Source organism: Rhinoderma darwinii, chromosome 4 (assembly GCF_050947455.1).
Source record: "Rhinoderma darwinii isolate aRhiDar2 chromosome 4, aRhiDar2.hap1, whole genome shotgun sequence".
Lineage (NCBI taxonomy): Eukaryota > Metazoa > Chordata > Amphibia > Anura > Rhinodermatidae > Rhinoderma > Rhinoderma darwinii.
This window is the reverse complement of record NC_134690.1, coordinates 225756428-225778052: the sequence shown is the minus strand read 5'-3', so window position 1 is coordinate 225778052 and position 21625 is coordinate 225756428. Positions and strand designations below refer to the sequence as shown.

The 21625-nt window shown below is 46.4% G+C and overlaps 1 long non-coding RNA gene across 1 annotated transcript in view; it reads right to left on the bottom strand.

The window, feature by feature from the left end:
• Positions 1-832: 832 nt before the first annotated feature.
• Positions 833-21625, bottom strand: part of LOC142761024 (uncharacterized) — a 39187-nt gene continuing 18394 nt past the window's right edge. The window contains exon 4 of the long non-coding RNA XR_012883482.1: positions 833-883. This is a non-coding gene — a long non-coding RNA (uncharacterized LOC142761024). The remainder of the gene's footprint in view (positions 884-21625) is intronic.

The window sequence follows — 21625 nt, the reverse complement described above, 5'->3', positions numbered from 1 at the left end:
GGGTTACATGACATACATGTATTTCACCACAAAGAGGACACATCCATGGGTTAAGGACTAATGGTGGAATAATGAGGAGCAACTACTTCACTGTGTGTGTTTACTCTCTAGATTTATAAAATGGTTGCCTGTTTGTAGGGGATGTTGTCAAGTTGTTAATAAAGTTAAATATTTAAAAAAAGGAGACGGAGAAGAATGTAAGAGCTCCTCTTACACAGACGTTGACAGACATGATGATGAGACGTTGCTGTATGTAGAAATACTTTATACTGTACTCCTCTGTAAAATACTATTTACCTGCTATATACCTGGGGAGAGGAGCATGACTGACGCCATCTTTACTCCATTCCGTTATCCCATGGATGCATTACTATTGGCTAATCTGTGGGCTTTACCATGTTTGTTTGTTTTTGCACATAAGTCCATTGCACTGGTATAAGAAAGGTATGTCAGCAGAATTTCGAATTCATGTATATTACAAAACTGTATGATTTCCTTTTCTATAAATAAAAAAAATGTACCAAGTAAAAACCAGATAAATCCTTTAAGCAAACAAATATGCTGCAGAATTTTCCTGCTGTCGGCAGAAAGATACCTCCTCGCATTGACTTCAATGTGAGGTTCAGGCATAATCCGTCCGAAGATCGAGCAGGACACTTCTTTTTCCCGCTAGCTGAAAAAAATCAGAAAAAAAAGTGTCCGACTCCCAATGAAAAGAATGGAAGACGGAATTCCGCCGCAAATTTTCTCAGTGTGAACATACCCTGACACTGTTTCAATTGAGATCAACGCACGGACACAATACATCCGCCAGAAAGAGTTTATCTTTGTTTCCACTCTTTGCTCTGCCTTGCTGATGCAGGTCCAAAGAAAAGGGACTCTCCTGTAATAAAGTAGAAAGACATAAATAGGTTCTCTAAGCCAAACAACCTCTTCCATCCAAATACCATGAAGAGCTAAATGATCACTCTCATCTAATGCCACATTGACAGGAAAAGGACAGCGCCTTGCAGCAATACTTTCCACAGTAGGCACAATGCATAGTAATAAAAGAGATTGTGTGCCCATGCCAGTCTAGACTCTATAGTCCTATACTATGTTTCTGCAAGGAGAAGAGAAGTTTGCCCTATCTCAAGTAAAGAGTGAAACAAACAAATAAGGAAATACACTTGTATACGCCCCAGCTGTTTAAACCGTTGTTATTATTACCATGAATAGGTGGTTTCCAAATGAACATGTTACATATGATTTTGTATTTCCTTATAAATAATGTGACTTGTGATGTTTTTGTGTTTACAAAGTAAAGACGATTACAAAAATGAATCAGCACAAAATAATGCTGTGAAGCTTAATTTCCTCAATTTGTCTTTGGGAAATTCCCTTTACATCAGTGATTGGAAATGGACGATGGTTAGCATAATGGAACACATATTGTAGTAGTCATTGAGGACTTCCAGCTAATAACTTCATCAGCTGCCACTTCTAAACGTTTCAATTTTTAGATTTAACCCCTTTACGGCCCGAAAAACGTCCGAAAATAGGCAGTCTGAACATACCCTTATAAGACTAGTGACTTCCTATGTGGCAAAGGGGCATTTGGACCCCCTCAAACACCAGGGCGTGGGTGCGGCAGCCACTTCTGCACTCAATATAGTCAGACCCCTGTTATCAACAGTAATCAACCATTTGGCTTCCTGCTAGATATAACCCAATAGAATTTAGAAAGAAACACATATTGGAGGGTGGCAAATGGCCATTTTATAGCTTGGTAATTCAAGAATTCCGTCATACCTTTATGTCAATGTCAGAACATGTTTGAGATAATAAATACTACAAAGAAGGGGAAAAATTAAAGGATGAGCTGTGCAAAAAAATCAAAGTACAAATTAGCTATAATTTTCCTCACTTCCTTGAGTATAGGGCACGATTACAGGTTTGTCTCACTTGCTAAAAACAGGTAAAGATAAAAAAACATTGTATCCTTAGAAATAAATACAGCTTGTCTAAAATGGTGCTACTTGTTTTTATGATACCATCATGAAAATACACGTTTATTCATCTAACAGAGATATTTAATATTATTTGGTTATATTTAAGCTGAGATCACATATGCAAACACAATGCTTTCCACATTTCCACCAAACAAGAGCTACAGATTACGTTGCAGAATTGAAAGATTTTTTTTCTTCCAGTTTATTGTAAATAACGCTTAATCACTATATAAATGAAAAGTTGTAGACTTTTCTGATATACTTTTTACTTAAATTTCACACCATTTCCAAGATATTTATTTGCTGTCAGTGAATGGGAACCCTCTTGTGTACATTCAGAGGCAGCAAATCAGTACATACCATTGTCCTGTTTTAAGCTGAGATGTTGGTACAATTATTTTCTCTCTAGGCAATGCTCTGTGAGCTAAATACATCAGCAGCAGATGCACAAATCTCTCTAGTGATGTGCTACAATGTATCAATCTGGAGTCAATGCTGTTTAGCTCATAGAGCATTGCCTAGACTGGATACAATTGTATCCACTTCTCAGCTGAGGGCAGGACTAGATATGTAGTGGTTTGCTGCCAGTATTTATTCACAAAAACAAATATCTTAAAAATAGTAAAGCATTGAAACAAAAGTATATAAGAAAGTTTTATAAAAATTCATTTAGGCAGTGATTACGCTTTATTTACATAAAAATGGAAGACCCCTTTAATTAACATTGATTCTACATTCAGCAAATGTGAAATCTATTATCTCTGTAATATATCTTTGTTACTTTTTTAGTTGTTTTAATTTTTTTTCCATGTAACAAGTAATACATGAAAACCCCTCTCCAAACCTCCAAGGGGTTGTCTTCATGAGATAACCTCTGTAACATGTTAACACTAAATAAATGTATGAGGTACTCACAAGATAGTCAGACAGAGAGCGCAACTGCAGTGGATGTGATGAATGCAAGAAGCTATAGAGACAACTATTACAATCAATGTGCATAGAAATGAATATAGGGCATGGTAGTATGTGTGAGAACAACCACTCTAACCGTCCTTCCACGGCCCCCTTAGGGGCAACATGCTGACTCTTATTATGTAGCGCTTCTGGAAGTATCAGAATTTGAGCTATTCACCAGCTATTGCTTTTGATGCTAGATGTACCATCTGAAAAGTTTGGAGATTTGTGAAGAGAGCTGACAGGATATCGCAATGTCCACTGTTTAAGATGGCCAATATTTGCTATTACTCGCACATACAGATACACACAATCACCCACCTAGGTACAGGCAAGCACCCAACCAATCAGTCATCGAGACTGCTACCCATGAATTCACACCCCAACCATGGCTGCCAACCCTCTGAATATTCCAGGGTCCATAAAAAACCTCACATGGGTAGTCTCTTCCTCACCTAGACACCCATGCAGCAAATTAAGTAATTTCTTAACGTGGTTGCTCACTCAGCTGTCCACATGATCTGACCAAGTAGAGAAGCATTTTGACTAATAGGTTTGTGAGCCTCTGACTCTGTCCTATCAGCATGAAGCTGCTTCACACAGTGTGAGAGACTGAGGCTGGAGGGTAGGGGGATCACTTCAAATAGCCATATCTCTGGCTGTGGACCACCTAGAACAGTGGTTGAAAGAGGAGATTCTCATCAGGATCGCATTTCTAGCTGTGACACAACCCGAGGTATCACCAGTTGAAAATACAGTCGGGAATGTAAGCTGTATAATATATGATCACGCTGTGTTGCTGGGCGGGGAAGGGGGAGAAGCGGTATGATGGATGGACAGCGTCATACAGAAAACATTACATCGGCAAGAGTGAAAAGAAAAAGTCACCTCCTATTTGACCCTTAGAGCCAAATTAGCATATTTAGAAAAATACTCATAACTTTGCAAATAATAATTTATTTTTTTAAACAAATCACACTATAGTTATAAGCATCATAGCGCCTATTAGAAAAGTTAGGAGATAGGGAATTGATAAACTAGTGACAGATCCTCTTTAAGCCCTTCCTAACATTTTTCGTATGGATACATCATGGAAAGCCAGTGCTTCCCACATTTTGCCGTATCCAAGCTGAGTCGGTGCCATCATCGCCGGATGTCAGCGGTGTATTACAGCTGACATCCGGCTGTAATGGCGAGAACCGAAATCAGCTTCAATTCCCACCATTAACCCCTTAAATACAGCGGTCAAAAGCGATCACTGCGTTTGCAGCTCATCGCACCCCAGCATTGAAATTGGGGTTCCAGTGGCTGCAATGGAAACCTGAGGCCTAATAGCGGCCTCCCGGTCTGCTTAGCACAGAAGCTGTTCAAGATGGAGGAGCTGAGCCGGCGTCATCAGCAGTGGATGTCAGCTGCATGTGACAGCTGACATCCACCTGTAATGGCAGGAACCGAAGCTAGCTCTGATCCCTGCCATTAACCCCTTAGATGCAGCGATAGAAAGCGATCGCTGTATCTTAGACCTTGCTACCAGATTGGCAGCTCTGCCCTGCAATTGCACGGCTGCCGACTGATGCTATGGCAACAGCAGGCCTAATAATGGCCTTCTGTTCTGCCATTACGGAGGCTGGTCAGGCCCCGACGGGAGGCGAAGCCTAATCGGCTTGCTGTCAGTGAATGACTGACTGATCTAATACATTGCACTACATAGAGGAGCATACTAGCCAATAATAAAAGAAAATAAACTTTATTGGACATATAGAAACATATATAAGAGATAAAAAGGTACAGAGCTGGACATGAAGACTCTGAATAATTTCACTGTAGCACAACTAACAAGACTCTCTCTATATTACAGATATAGGGTAGTGTACAACACATGAACTAGGGTGGATGGACTGATGTTATCATGAAGCAAGTCAATTTACACCAACACTATAGGACAGCAATATAATAGCTATGCTCGTAAAGGTAAGTGTCATGAAAACAGGTAATGTAAGACCTACAAGCAACGCAACAATCTAGAAACAATACACAGACCATCAGTCATATAAGATAAGTAAGTATGAGGACTGCAACCTAAGTAGGCCAAAAGTCCACCCACTCATACGATAACTTACCCATAGTAGACGATAACTTAGAGAGTCAGGCTAGTGTGAGACGAAACCCCAACGCGCGTTTCGCGATGTGCTTCCTCAAGGGGTGTGAAGTGTCTAAAGAGGTAACGAGTATAAATAGAGCAAGCCCCAGGTGAATTGAATGTGACTCAGTCCAAGTAGATTCCGGCGCACGTCATCTGCCGAGACCGGAAGTGAGGCATGCCCCACTTCCAGCCCCCAGCGCTGGAGCGCACACCGAGGATCCCCGACGCGTACAGGAATCCCAGGCATGCGCAGTGCGCTACAGGGGGCAAGGAAGGGGGACGGCCACAGACCAGCGTCGCGCAGACGACGGGCGCTCCTGATTGGACAGAGAACACCGAAGGAGAAGGAAGGTATGTATCGATGTCCCACTACTTAAAAGTCAGCAGTATCAAAATCTCTCTAGTGCAATCAGGAACTACGATAAGTTTAAAAAACAAAAAAAAACAAATGTCAAATGAACGCTGTTACATGTACAGTATCAAAGACTCAATAAGAAAAGAGATATATATTAACCCCACAGACCTATTAATAATGGTGAAGATATATAGCTAAATGTGAATTCATAAGATCCACGACATATTGGACATATGAGGGAAAGTAATATTAAAACCATAAGGGGTGATTGAATTAAAAAGTGCAGTGAATTGCATACACCCATGGATGACATTACAGACATATAAAATCCATGAGATTATATAAATTTAAATGTATTAACAAAAAACGGAATTATCGATCCAAGAAGGATAGAAAAGAAAAGAAAAAACCTTGTGATGACAGATTATACACAAATATAAACAATATAAAGAAATATTATAAATATAAATATGCTACAAAAAGCAGAAAAAAATAATAATTAAATATATGAGCCATTGTATATAACATGCACTATGCAAACAAAGATAATGTTGGAAAAAGGACATGTAGTAAAAGAGATTATTTGATCCCCAACAAAGGTGGGGCTACGGATAGCCAGGAGTTCTTCTCCCTCCGTGTTCCAAAATAAATGCAAATCAGGAAGGACGAGTTCTCATCACAGGGAGCTGTCAGAACTATGGTATAGCGAGTACCTATATGATTAAGAAAAACAGACACAAACAATTAAAATCCAAGTTAAAAACCAGTGGAAGTGGGAGATTCTAAAGAAAAGAGGTGAAATTGAGTTGTTCGTTAAGACCGACGGGTGTCATGGATCCCAATTTAACAATCCACATACACTCCTTTTGGGCTAGAACCTTCCTCAGATTACCCCCTCTGATGCCGCAATGTACACGTTCAATACCACGGATCATCAAAGAGACAGGATTGCAATTGTGGTATTGTTTAAAGTGTCTAGGCAGCGTTTTAAGCTGTCCAAGATCACTTATTGTTTTCGCACCAGAGATGTCACGAACGTGTTCCCTGGTACGAATCTTCAGCTGCCTAGAAGTCAAGCCAACGTAGATCTTTGGACATGCACATAGTGCATAGTACACTACATATGTAGAGCTACAGGAGATGTACTCCCTGATTTTAAAAGTTCTTAATCCATCAGCTGTTGAAAAGTCTTTGGCTCTACTAATATTAGGGCACGCCACGCATCCACCACATGGATAGCATCCAATAGTGGGTTCACGTGGACCGAAGGGATTAGTATGTTGGGGCACATAGTGACTCCTAGTAAGAAGATCCTTAAGATTTTTACTCCTTTTGGCCGTCATCGTGGGTTTTAGGGGGAGACATTGTGCTAGGCTCGGTTCTGATCTAAGGATCGACCAGTGATGTCCAAGGATTGACCTTATTTGGTCCCATTGACTATTGTAAGTAGTAATGAAACGTACATTATTGTCTACAGGTCGATGTGTTTTAGTTCTTAAGAGGTCACATCGCGGTGTTCTCCTGGCCCTGTTGTACCCTGATTTAATGAGACGTGTACTGTACCCTCTGTCAGTGAATCTAGATTTTAATTCGTCTGATTGGCGCTCGAAAAGTCTGTCTGTGGAGCAGATCCGCTTCATCCTGAGAAACTGCCCAACCGGGATAGCTTTAACTGTTGGACGTGTGTGAAAAGATGATGCATGCAGGAGAGAGTTGACTGATGTGGATTTACGGTGAACATCCGTCTGGAGAAATCCATCGCAGTCAGCGAAAATCTGAACATCCAAAAAGTCTATTTGTTGTTTATGGAATTTATATGTCAATTTGATGTTATACGGGTTCAGATTAAGCTGCTGCATGAACCCAGTCAATTCACTCTCCGACCCCTGCCAGATAAACAAAACGTCATCTATATATCGCAGCCAACACTGCACATGTTCAGCGGCCTGGGCGCCACCCCCCAGGAAAACCTGCCTCTCCCAAAGACCGAGAAACAGGTTTGCATAGGATGGCGCGCAGGCCACGCCCATGGCAGTGCCGGTAGTCTGCAGATAATAGTGATCCTTAAAGACGAAAAAATTGTGGGTCAAAATATATTGCAACAATTCTAAAATAAGATCACACATTTCTCCATCCCGGTTGCCAGTCCCCAGGAAGAAGCGGACCGCCTCCATTCCATCACAATGCCGTATACAAGTATAGAGGGACTCAACGTCTGCCGTGACCAAAAGCATATCAGGTTCAATTTGGATACCATCTAATCTCCCCAGGACTTCCGTCGTGTCTCTGACATATGAGGGTAGGTCAGTGACCAATGGTTTGAGATAGAAGTCAACGAATTTACAGATAGGGTCACAAAGACCTCCCATGCCCGACACGATCGGACGTCCTGGGGGATCCACAAGATTCTTGTGTACTTTGGGTAACAGATAGAGCGTTGGTATCTTGGGATCATCCGTTAAGAGTCCCTCATGGATTTTTTTAGGAATAAGTCCCTTTTCCAAAGCTCTATCAAGAATCTTGGCTAATTCCAGTGAAAAAGAGGATAAAGGGCTATGTGTTAATTTAGCATACGTGTTCTTATCCCGCAATTGTTTAAAGGCCTCCCTTTCATATTTGGCCACAGGCCAGACCACGATGTTCCCCCCCTTGTCTGCTGGTTTAATGACAACGTCACTCAACAGTTGTAATTCACTCAGTGCTTTCCTTTGACGAGAAGTGAGGTTATCGCCCTCCCTTCGGGTAGATAGATGTTTGAACTCATCTATAACCAATTTGGTGAAAATCTCAACTTGGGGGCACAGAGACAAAGGGGGGAACCTCGTGGATCTGGGAAGAATAGACGTGGGGAAAGGGGCTGTTACCTCAGTAGTCTGTTCGCGTAAAAGCTCCTCAAGAGCCTGTAGGGCCTCTCTCTCCATTTCAGAAGTTGCAACAAAATTGTCACCACTCCCACTGTGAAGTTTTTTTAGAATCAATTTACGGGAAAATAAATGGAGATCCTTCAGCGCTGTAAAGAAATTGAAATGATTAGTGGGTGAAAAGGTCAACCCTTTACTGAGGACTTCACATTGGGCATCACTTCCGGTCTCGGCAGATGACGTGCGCCGGAATCTACTTGGACTGAGTCACATTCAATTCACCTGGGGCTTGCTCTATTTATACTCGTTACCTCTTTAGACACTTCACACCCCTTGAGGAAGCACATCGCGAAACGCGCGTTGGGGTTTCGTCTCACACTAGCCTGACTCTCTAAGTTATCGTCTACTATGGGCAAGTTATCGTATGAGTGGGTGGACTTTTGGCCTACTTAGGTTGCAGTCCTCATACTTACTTATCTTATATGACTGATGGTCTGTGTATTGTTTCTAGATTGTTGCGTTGCTTGTAGTTCTTACATTACCTGTTTTCATGACACTTACCTTTACGAGCATAGCTATTATATTGCTGTCCTATAGTGTTGGTGTAAATTGACTTGCTTCATGATAACATCAGTCCATCCACCCTAGTTCATGTGTTGTACACTACCCTATATCTGTAATATAGAGAGAGTCTTGTTAGTTGTGCTACAGTGAAATTATTCAGAGTCTTCATGTCCAGCTCTGTACCTTTTTATCTCTTATATATGTTTCTATATGTCCAATAAAGTTTATTTTCTTTTATTATTGGCTAGTATGCTCCTTTGTGTCTTTAGTGTCTATCATTATATATGGGAGTTGCCTCCTTTCTATACCAGGGTAGTATGCTATACCGCAAGCATCTAGCCCCACACGTGCTGTATGAGTTGTTTTGTTTATTCATAATTGCACTACATAGGTAGTGCAATGTATTAGAGAGAAAAAAAATCAGACAGTTGTAAAAAAAAGTGTAAAAAAAAAAAGTGAAAGAAAAGTTTTAAAAGCTTCAAGTTATAAAAAAAAATACAATCGCCCTTTTACTTTATTAAGTCCTTCATTATTTAAATAATAAATAAACCATACATATTTGGTGTCGCCGCGACCGTAACGGCCTGAACTATAAAAATATTATGTTATTTATTTTACGCGGTGAACGGCGTAAAAAAAAAAGGAAAAACGATACCAGAATTTCTGTTTTTTGGTCACATTGCCCTACAAATATTGGAATAAAAGTGATCAAAAAGTCACATGTATCCAAAAATGGTACCTATAAAAACTATAGCTCATTTCGCAAAAAAACAAGCTCTCATACACCTCCGTCAACGAAAAAATTAAAACGTTATGGTTCTCACAACTTGGCGACAGAAAAAATACATTCTACAAAAGTACATTCAAATTTTATCGTGCAAAAAGTTGTAAAACATAAAAAAGTGCTATTAATTTGGTAACACCAGAACTAACCCACAGAATACAGCTAACATGTAATTTATAACGCATGGTGAACGCTGTATAAAAAAAACTAAGAAACAATGCCAGAATTGCAGTTTTTTGTATCCAAAATGGTACCAATAATAACTACAGCTTGTCCTGCAAAACAACAGCCCTCATACCATTACGTCTATCAAAAATAAAATTAGTTAAGGCTCCAATAAGTCAAGAAATAAAAAATATGCAGTTGTGCAGGCCCGAGGGGAACATTTCTGCCCGTATTATACCAGGTCAACACTTCCCAGCAAAATTCCCCAAACTGCAAAGGTGCGGATTGTGGACCAAATGTGGGATAAGGAAGGACATTTATCAGTGCGACACCGGCCTGTGCAGAAAGGATTGTGTCACAGCGTAACACACATCTATGGATTATTTTATTGTTTTTTTTTACCTCATTATTAGAGATGAGCGAACTTATGAAAAGTTCGGTTCGGCAGGTTCGCCGAATTTCATGAAAAAGTTCGATTCGGACCGAACTAGTTCTGACCGAACCTGTAATACAAGAAAGCCCCTAAACATCGTGTATAACACTGTTTAAAAGCCCTAGAAGCCCTGTATAACATTCTTAGGTCACCCATGAGTGTATCCAAGTACTTTTAAGCTGTCTTTAAGGCAAAGTTAGTGTCAAAGTTACGCCAACATGTATGGCTATAGGAAAACGGATGGGACACGGTGATAACTAACAGAAACCACTGCACTTGTGCATGTTGTATGCTTAATGCATTGTTAAAAAAGGTACAAAAATTAACCATTTTTGGCGGCAGATGCCTGCCAGGGTTCATACATATAAGGTGGTAAAAGAAGAAGCAATGGCTTTTGACAAGCCCTCAAAAAATTTACCCTTTATGGTGGCAGATGCCTGCCGGGGTTCATCCATACATGGATGTAAAAGCAACAAGCAATGGCTTTTCAGAAGCCCTCCAAAAATTGACTCTTTTTATTGGCAGATGCCTGCCGGGGTTCTACCATACATGGATGTAAAAGCAACAAGCAATGGCTTTTCACAAGCCCTCCAAAAATTGACCCTTTTTTTTGGCAGATGCCTGCCGGGGTTCTTCCATACATGGATGTAAAAGCAACAAGCAATGGCTTTTCACAAGCCCTCCAAAAATTTACCCTTTTTTTTGGCAGATGCCTGCCGGGGTTCTTCCATACATGGATGTAAAAGCAACAAGCAATGGCTTTTCACAAGCCCTCCAAAAATTGACCCTTTTTATTGGCAGATGCCTGCCGGGGTTCTACCATGCATGGATGTAAAAGCAACAAGCAATGGCTTTTCACAAGCCCTCCAAAAATTTACCCCTTTTATTCGCAGATGCCTGCCGGGGTTCTTCCATACATGGATGTAAAAGCAACAAGCAATGGCTTTTCACAAGCCCTCCAAAAATTTACCCTTTTTATTGGCAGATGCCTGCCGGGGTTCTTCCATACATGGATGTAAAAGCAACAAGCAATGGCTTTTCACAAGCCCTCCAAAAATTGACCCTTTTTATTGGCAGATGCCTGCCGGGGTTCTTCCATACATGGATGTAAAAGCAACAAGCAATGGCTTTTCACAAGCCCTCCAAAAATTGCCCCTTTTTTTTGGCAGATGCCTGCCGGGGTTCTTCCATACATGGATGTAAAAGCAACAAGCAATGGCTTTTCACAAGCCCTCCAAAAATTGACCCTTTTTATTGGCAGATGACTGGACAGTCACAGGACAAAGCCCTGTGGTGGGGCAGGCCTCAGGCCTGCTTGTAGCAGACGGCAGTGGAGGTGTATTGGTGGTAGAGGTAGCCAAAACAGACAGCAAGGGTGGTAGTAGTAGTAGCAGCACATTAAAAAAAGTGACTGGACGACAGTCACAGGACAAAGCCCTGTGGTGGGGCAGGCCTGCTTGTAGCAGACGGGTGGCAGTGGAGGTGTATTGGTGGTAGTAGAGGTAGCCAACGGACAGCAAGGGTGGTAGTAGTAGTAGCAGTAGCAGCACATTAATAAAAGAGACTGGACAGTCACAGGACAAAGCCCTGTGGTGGGGCAGGCCTCAGGCCTGCTTGTAGCAGACGGCAGTGGAGGTGTATTGGTGGTAGAGGTAGCCAACACAGACAGCAAGCGTGGTAGTAGTAGTAGCAGCACATTAAAAAAAGAGGCTGGACAGTCACAGGACAAAGCCCTCTGGTGGGGCAGGCCTCAGGCCTGCTTGTAGCAGACGGCAGTGGAGGTATATTGGTGGTAGAGGTAGCCAACACAGACAGCAAGGGTGGTATTAGTAGTAGCAGCACATTAAAAAAAGAGACTGGACAGTCACAGGACAAAGCCCTGTGGTGGGGCAGGCCTCAGGCCTGCTTGTAGCAGACGGACGGCAGTGGAGGTGTATTGGTGGTAGTAGAGGTAGCCAACGGACAGCAAGGGTGGTAGTAGTAGTAGTAGCAGCACATTAAAAAAAGAGACTGGACAATCACAGGACAAAGCCCTGTGGTGGGGCAGGCCTGCTTGTAGCAGACGGCACTGGGGTGGATTGGTGGTAGAAGTAGTAGCAGCACCAACAGCAGCACGTTAAAAAAAGAGTGGACAGGACAGAATCCCGTAGTAGCAGGCGGCAGTAGCAGGTGAAAGTAGCAGGCGGCAGCGGCAGCAGCAGCAGCAATGTCAGATCTAATCAGTGGCATCAGGCACAGGGGTTTTAAAATCCTCACCGATCCACGCTTGATTCATTTTCAGAAACTTGAGATTTTCCAAGCTGTTGGCGGACTATCTTGTTCGCTTAGGGGTGACGAAGCCCCCTGCCGCGCTGAATACCCTCTCTGACGCTACACTGGAGGGTGGACAAGACAGTACACCCATGGCAAACTGGGCCAGTTCTTGCCAATGATCCAATCTGCTGACCCAGAAGTCCATGGGGTCTGGGATCAGCATTTCTGACGGAGAAAGGGCACAGTCCAGGTACGAGTGAACCTGGTTGTTTAGGTGCTGCACCTGGTGATGGTGAACATCCCTTTGGTGACTACGATGTGTGTCAGGTCGGGGTATTGGATGTAAAAATGTTGTCATCATATTTTCCAAACTGAATTGGCTGCTGCTACTGCTGCTGCCGCGGCTGCTGCCGCCGCTGCTGCCTATTGCAGAGATAGCTCTGCCAGAGGCGGTGGAACGATGAGACAGTGGGGAGCGGAGAGTGGCCCCCCGGTCAGACATGCTTGCAGCAGGTGTTTGCCGCTTGAAAGCCGTGACAAGCTGGCTGCATAGCTTCTCTCGATAATAAGCCAATTGTGCCTCCCTCTCGGAAGGCGCAAAAAACTCCCCCATTCTGGCTTTATACCGAGGGTCTAAAAGTGTGGCTATCCAGTACTCATCTCTTTGCTTCTGGCCAGCGTTTCAGAGGGCCCGGTTGGTTCCATCTCCGCCCCATACTGCCATGGTTGTCCATCATCAAGGTCGTCGTCAGACTCGTCATCACCACCATCACTGTCATGTTGTGCGGCTGCCTCGTCCCCTATCCCTTCCTGTGATTCCATCTCCAAATCCAGCTCCTCTTCAGGTCCTGTTTCCTCATCCTCATCCTCCTCCTCCTCCTCAACATCCATAGCCAGATGTGATCCTTCCTCCATCCTTTGCTGAATCATCGCTGTGAGCGTTTGCTCCATAATGAATATCAGCGGCATAACATCATTCATTCCGCTAGCGTCACGGCTCACAAATCGTGTGGCCTCTTCAAAGGGCCTCAAAACGCGACATGCGTCTCTAACCAGCTGCCAGTGCCTGAGCTCGAAATTACACTGGCTCCAAACGCTGCCCGTCTGCTGCATCAGGAAATCATTCACGGATTTCCGCTGTTCGTACAGACGGTCCAACATGTGCAGGGTGGAATTCCAGCGTGTTGGAATGTCGCAAATCAGGCTGTGTTCTGGGAGATTGTTTTGACGCTGCAAGTCCAGGAGGGCGTGCTTAAATGCATACGAACGTCTAAAGCGAACGCAAACCCTCCTGGACATGGCCAGCACACCCTTCAAACCAACATATGACTTTAAGAAGCGTGTTATGACCAGATTGATCACATGTGCCATGCAAGGAGCGTGTGTCAGGTGACCTAGACGCAGTGCAGCCACAACGTTCTTGCCATTATCAGAGACAACATTGCCCAGTGTGAGTTTCAGAGGAGACAGCCAGCGTGCGATTTCCTCCTTGATGCACAGCAGCAGCTCCTGCCCTGTGTGGCTTTTCTCGCCCAGGCTCAGCAGGTGTAAGACAGCGTTGTGGTGCTTCACCTTGCACCTATGAAAAGAGGAGGGACGAGGAGTGGAAGATACGCTGTGTCCTGTCGGGGACGGGAAGACCTCCAAGGAGGAAGGCAAGGAGGAGGAGGAGGAGTAGGAGGAGGATGGTAGGCACCTGGTGTCCGGAGTTGAACCAGAAAGATACAAGCGTGGAGGTGGTAATGCCTGGCATTGCTGCGGTGGTGCATCGGACTGCAAAATATTGACCCAGTGGGCCGTGAAAGACATGTACTGTCCCTGCCCATAGTTGCTGCTCCACGTGTCGACGGTGGCATGTACCCTGCTGCACACGGATAATTGCAAGGACTGGCACACCTTTTCCTCCACATGCTTGTGCATGGCAGGGACAGCTGTTTTGGAGAAGTAATGTCGGCTAGGTATTCGCCACCTAGGCTTAGCGCACGCCATCAATTGCTTGAAGCCGGCGGAGTCGACCAGGTGGTACGGCAGCGACTGCACCACCAACAACTTAGCCAGGTGTGAATTAATCAGCACGACAAGCTGATGACTGGGTATATATTGTTGCTTATTGGACAACGATTCCGTAATGGATAACTGACGGGACGTAGGAGGAGCACTAGATGACAGTGATGATGATGATGACAACGACATGGTGGATAAGGCCTGGCTACTACTTAGATGACAGGGACTCGGAGCAGCAGCAGCAGCGGAAGAGGGGTCTTCATTAGATGTACATGATGGTGGGGCATTTTGATTGTCCCACATGGCCTTGTGATGTCGTTCCATGTGTTTACGTAGAGCAGTAGTTCCTACATTGCTGCCCTGCCCACGCCTTACTTTCTGCTTGCAGATACGGCACTGTGCCATGTTTTCGTCCTCCGGGAAGGTACAGAAAAATTGCCACACGGCAGAGTACCGTAAAGAGGTAGTACCACGTCCACCACCACCACCACCGCCACAACCACCCAAGGTTGCCCCTTGTCTGGCAGGCTTTTTTCGGGAGCCTACACCAGCATCTGTGTCGCCGTCAACGGCTCCTGAGCTGACCCTACCGCTGCAACGTTTTGCAGATTGACTTCTGCCCCTACCTCGGCTTGGCTGTTTATCACGTCCAGTGCCGCCACTACTACCCTCCTCCTCTGACGCCGTCATCACCTCGTCACCTGGTTCCCACGTCCTGTCTAAAACAACATCATCATCATAGCCTTCCTCATCATCCCCGCCACTTCTGTCACTGTGTTGTGAATGTGATGTGACATCATGGCGGGCTCCATGCCCCCCCTCATTACTGCGTCTGCCACCACGGCTACCACCACCAACACCCCCACTACCGCAGCTATGCGTCTCGGTCACCGCTTCCACCTACACCACCGCCGCAACACACTCCGTTGGCTGACTCGCGGAAAACAAATCATCATCATCATCATCATCATCACTATGTTGTTCAGTATCTTCCTTCGCACCCGAGGAGATGTCTCTTAGGACTCTCAGGAAAGATGGCTTCCCGCTAGGAAGGGGGAGCGAAGACATAGATGATGGAATGGAAACGCTAGAAATACCTATATTACTACTGTCACCGTGCCAAGGAACTGTAGAGGATCTGGAATCCAACGAAACCTGGCTTGAAGCCAGATCGTCAGAGACTTCCTGCTGAGATGACCGCGAGCCAGCCAACCAGTCCACAATGGCCGTATTGTCTAAAGTAAGCCGCCCACCGGAGGAGATGGACAAGTCTGGCTTGCTGATACTACTACCAGCAGGCACATGGCAGCTGCTACTAGTGGAACTGGGCACATATCTTGTGCCACAAATGCTGGTACTAGGTGTGGCACCAACAGATCCAACATTTGGACTGGAAGAGGAGACGGCATGGGTGTTTTTTCCTCTACCCCGTCCTTTCACAACCTTTTTTTTCCCAGACATTTCAGAGCCCCTTCTAAAAGCGTATTCACACACTGACACTGGCTTGGCAAATGGCAATGAATGAGAATTTCAATCAGCCTCGCTGCAGTGCACTCAGGGAATGCTGGGCCTTGTAGTACTACTAGGCTGCCTGTATCGCAAGTTGGATTGTTATTCCTGTTAACGGCCAGGGATGAGCCCCTTCTAAAAGCGTATTCACACACTGACACTGGCATGGCAAATGGCAATGAATGAGAATTTCAATCAGCCTCGCTGCAGTGCACTCAGGGAATGCTGGGCCTTGTAGTACTACTAGGCTGCCTGTATCGCAAGTTGGATTGTTATTCCTGTTAACGGCCAGGGATGAGCCCCTTCTAAAAGCGTATTCACACACTGACACTGGCTTGGCAAATGGCAATGAATGAGAATTTCAATCAGCCTCGCTGCAGTGCACTCAGGGAATGCTGGGCGTTGTAGTACTACTAGGCTGCCTGTATCGCAAGTTGGATTGTTATTCCTGTTAACGGCCGGGGATGAGCCCCTTCTAAAAGCGTATTCACACACTGACACTGGCTTGGCAAATGGCAATGAATGGGAGTTTCAATCAGCCTCGCTGCAGTGCACTCAGGGAATGCTGGGCCTTGTAGTACTACTAGGCTGCCTGTATCCCAAGTTGGATTGTTTGTTATGTTAACGGCCGGGGATGAGCCCCTTCTAAAAGCGTATTCACACACTGACACTGGCTTGGCAAATGGCAATGAATGAGAATTTCAATCAGCCTCGCTGCAGTGCACTCAGGGAATGCTGGGCCTTGTAGTACTACTAGGCTGCCTGTATCGCAAGTTGGATTGTTATTCCTGTTAACGGCCAGGAATGAGCCCCTTCTAAAAGCGTATTCACACACTGACACTGGCTTGGCAAATGGCAATGAATGAGAATTTCAATCAGCCTCGCTGCAGTGCACTCAGGGAATGCTGGGCCTTGTAGTACTACTAGGCTGCCTGTATCGCAAGTTGGATTGTTATTCCTGTTAACGGCCAGGGATGAGCCCCTTCTAAAAGCGTATTCACACACTGACACTGGCTTGGCAAATGGCAATGAATGAGAATTTCAATCAGCCTCGCTGCAGTGCACTCAGGGAATGCTGGGCGTTGTAGTACTACTAGGCTGCCTGTATCGCAAGTTGGATTGTTATTCCTGTTAACGGCCGGGGATGAGCCCCTTCTAAAAGCGTATTCACACACGGACACTGGCTTGGCAAATGGCAATGAATGGGAATTTCAATCAGCCTCGCTGCAGTGCACTCAGGGAATGCTGGGCCTTGTAGTACTACTAGGCTGCCTGTATCGCAAGTTGGATTGTTATTCCTGTTAACAGCCAGGGATGAGCCCCTTCTAAAAGCGTATTCACACACTGACACTGGCTTGGCAAATGGCAATGAATGGGAGTTTCAATCAGCCTCGCTGCAGTGCACTCAGGGAATGCTGGGCCTTGTAGTACTACTAGGCTGCCTGTATCGCAAGTTGGATTGTTATTCCTGTTAACGGCCAGGGATGAGCCCCTTCTAAAAGCGTATTCACACACTGACACTGCCTTGGCAAATGGCAATGAATGAGAATTTCAATCAGCCTCGCTGCAGTGCACTCAGGGAATGCTGGGCCTTGTAGTACTACTAGGCTGCCTGTATCGCAAGTTGGATTGTTATTCCTGTTAACGGCCAGGGATGAGCCCCTTCTAAAAGCGTATTCACACACTGACACTGGCTTGGCAAATGGCAATGAATGAGAATTTCAATCAGCCTCGCTGCAGTGCACTCAGGGAATGCTGGGCCTTGTAGTACTACTAGGCTACCTGTATCCCAAGTTGGATTGTTTGTTATGTTAACGGCCGGGGATGAGCCCCTTCTAAAAGCGTATTCACACACTGACACTGGCTTGGCAAATGGCAATGAATGAGAATTTCAATCAGCCTCGCTGCAGTGCACTCAGGGAATGCTGGGCCTTGTAGTACTACTAGGCTGCCTGTATCGCAAGTTGGATTGTTATTCCTGTTAACGGCCAGGAATGAGCCCCTTCTAAAAGCGTATTCACACACTGACACTGGCTTGGCAAATGGCAATGAATGAGAATTTCAATCAGCCTCGCTGCAGTGCACTCAGGGAATGCTGGGCCTTGTAGTACTACTAGGCTGCCTGTATCGCAAGTTGGGTTGTTATTCCTGTTAACGGCCAGGAATGAGCCCCTTCTAAAAGCGTATTCACACACTGACACTGGCTTGGCAAATGGCAATGAATGAGAATTTCAATCAGCCTCGCTGCAGTGCACTCAGAGAATGCTGGTCCTTGTAGTACTACTAGGCTGCCTGTATCGCAAGTTGGATTGTTATTCCTGTTAACGGCCGGGGATGAGCCCCTTCTAAAAGCGTATTCACACACGGACACTGGCTTGGCAAATGGCAATGAATGAGAATTTCAATCAGCCTCGCTGCAGTGCACTCAGGGAATGCTGGGCGTTGTAGTACTACTAGGCTGCCTGTATCGCAAGTTGGATTGTTATTCCTGTTAACGGCCAGGGATGAGCCCCTTCTAAAAGCGTATTCACACACTGACACTGGCTTGGCAAATGGCAATGAATGAGAATTTCAATCAGCCTCGCTGCAGTGCACTCAGGGAATGCTGGGCCTTGTAGTACTACTAGGCTGCCTGTATCGCAAGTTGGATTGTTATTCCTGTTAACGGCCAGAGATGAGCCCCTTCTAAAAGCGTATTCACACACTGACACTGGCTTGGCAAATGGCAATGAATGAGAATTTCAATCAGCCTCGCTGCAGTGCAATCAGGGAATGCTGGGCCTTGTAGTACTACTAGGCTGCCTGTATCGCAAGTTGGATTGTTTGTTATGTTAACGGCCGGGGATGAGCCCCTTCTAAAAGCGTATTCACACACTGACACTGGCTTGGCAAATGGCAATGAATGAGAATTTCAATCAGCCTCGCTGCAGTGCACTCAGGGAATGCTGGGCCTTGTAGTACTACTAGGCTGCCTGTATCGCAAGTTGGATTGTTATTCCTGTTAATGGCCAGGGATGAGCCCCTTCTAAACGCGTATTCACACACTGACACTGGCTTGGCAAATGGCAATGAATGAGAATTTCAATCAGCCTCGCTGCAGTGCAATCAGGGAATGCTGGGCCTTGTAGTACTACTAGGCTGCCTGTATCGCAAGTTGGATTGTTATTCCTGTTAACGGCCAGGGATGAGCCCCTTCTAAAAGCGTATTCACACACTGACACTGGATTGGCAAATGGCAATGAATGAGAATTTCAATCAGCCTCGCTGCAGTGCACTCAGGGAATGCTGGGCCTTGTAGTACTACTAGGCTGCCTGTATCGCAAGTTGGATTGTTATTCCTGTTAACGGCCAGGAATGAGCCCCTTCTAAAAGCGTATTCACACACTGACACTGGCTTGGCAAATGGCAATGAATGAGAATTTCAATCAGCCTCGCTGCAGTGCACTCAGGGAATGCTGGGCCTTGTAGTACTACTAGGCTGCCTGTATCGCAAGTTGGATTGTTGTAGACACTGAAGCGCCTAGGGAGAGTGTCAGGGACTGCAAGGGGTTAAGAAAGGATGGAACGGTTTAAAATAATGCCCAGGATCAGGATTGGTCAACAAGGGGTAAGAGGGGCGTGGTTAAGAAGATATAAGGCAGAGGTTTGGAGCAGGAAGCCCTCTTACCTTCAAGCTGCAGTGGAAGAAACACCTTTGCTGCTGCTGTGGAGATTCAGAGCGTGGTCGTTAAGAAGATGGCAGAAGAACTGTTGCGGAAGGTGGCACAGCGGGTAGCGGCAGAGGGGCCTGCCTGGCTGGAATCCCTGTTGGAGGAAGGAGAGAGGCGAGGAGCTGAGCGGGGCATGGAACAGTCGGGAGCGGCTACCCGAGGTAGGCCGCAGCGCGTTACACGCCCTCCGGTTAGACTAAGCCCTAGCCCTGTTGCTATGAGGGGTGCTGTGACTGCTGCACAGTCATGCGGTGGTCCCAGCAGGTCCCCTAGGCCTATGTCGACGGGTGCTTCGTCGGTCGACATAGTGCCCCCCTCCCCCCCGTCCACTCGTCGCGCTGGCGTCCTTCCCCATGGCGGTAAGAGGGCGGCTGTTAAACCGGCACGGGCACGGTACAACCCGCCTCGAGCTGCTGATGCGGGCGCGGAGGCAGCGGCCGACTATCGTGACAGTGGGGTGAATATGGCGGACTCAGGCGACTGGTCCGACATGGTCGCTTACCATGCGGCATGTTCACAGGAGCTGGGACTTGCTTCTGGGGCCTGTGTGCAGCCGGGGTCGGCGCCATCTTTCCCCGTGCTGTTCTCTACGCAGCCAGAATTGGCGGCGGGGGGAACAGGGGCGGGACGTCCTGGCAGGCGCAGTGCAGCCAGGACACAAGATGGCGGCGCACGAAAAAAGAAGATGGCGGCGGGTGCGGGGAGGCGGACGGTGAGCAAGCAGCCCAGCCAGGGGGCGGGGGCTTCTGCGGTGCCTGTCGCTTCTCCACCCCGGTCCCCCCCGGGCCCCTGTCAGCACGGATCAGGGGCAGGGGGGGAGTGTGCTAGGAAAGATAGGAGTGAGGGTGTTTTGGATGCTATTTGTCCTTCTCCTGCCTTGTCATCTTTCTCTCCTGCAGGTCCAAGAAGGGAGCGTTCCAGGCGAGGGAGGAAACGCCGGGCTGGTGGACATCGCCGGCACGGCCATCATGGACGTCGCAGGTCAGGTGACGGGAAGAGGCGTGGTCGACGGTATTCCTCGTCTTCCAGCGATGGTTTCTCCTCCTCGTCTGCGACGACGTCCGCATCATCCGGATCATGGAGGAGGTCGTCGAGGAGATCCTCACGGCCGCAGAGACGCAGTCGACGCCGGGAGGTGCAGCGCTTGTCGGTGGATCAGGAGCAGCTGTCCCAGGTTGTACCTCCCGCCGGGCCGGTGGAGGAGGTGCAGGCCGTGGTTCCAGTGCCGCGGCAAGTGGCTGAAGGACCCTCTGGAGTCGGTGGGACCTCTGGGAGCGGTGAGTCGGCCTGCGGTGACGCATGGCTTAATAAACCTAATGCAGCGGGTGCGGATTTGATTTCTGTTTTAAAAGCCGTGGTGGCTGGGTTGAAAGTGAATGAGGGAACGTCGTGTCCCTCTGTGCCACCAGAGGGAGCTATGCCCCCGTCTGAGAAAGAGAATGCTTTAGCTAGTTTGACGTTTAGAGATTCATTGTTTTGTGGAGTCGCTCCTCTCGGGACTCATTTGTCAGCTGAGGTCAAGGACAAGATTTGGAGGAATGAATTTGTGGATATTTGGTCCTTGGTCTCGGTGGAGCAGGTGACTGTCGACAAGGAGCGGGGCTTTGAGAGAGGTTCGGATAGGAAAGCAAAAGTAGCGAAAACATTTGGCAACTGGGTACAGTGTTACGCTACACTGGCTCATGTTATTTGCCAACGCTATCCTGGGAAAGGGGCCGAGTTGTTTGTCTATTTTGACACAATTTTCAGCGCCCACAGGCTGCACGGTGGTGCGGCCTGGTGGCGATATGATGAAGAATTTCGGCGACGTTTGGCTTTGTCGCCTGATATTAGTTGGGCGACGAAGGCAACGGACGTGTGGTTGCAGCTTATTTTAGCGCAAGGGAGTAGGCAACAACG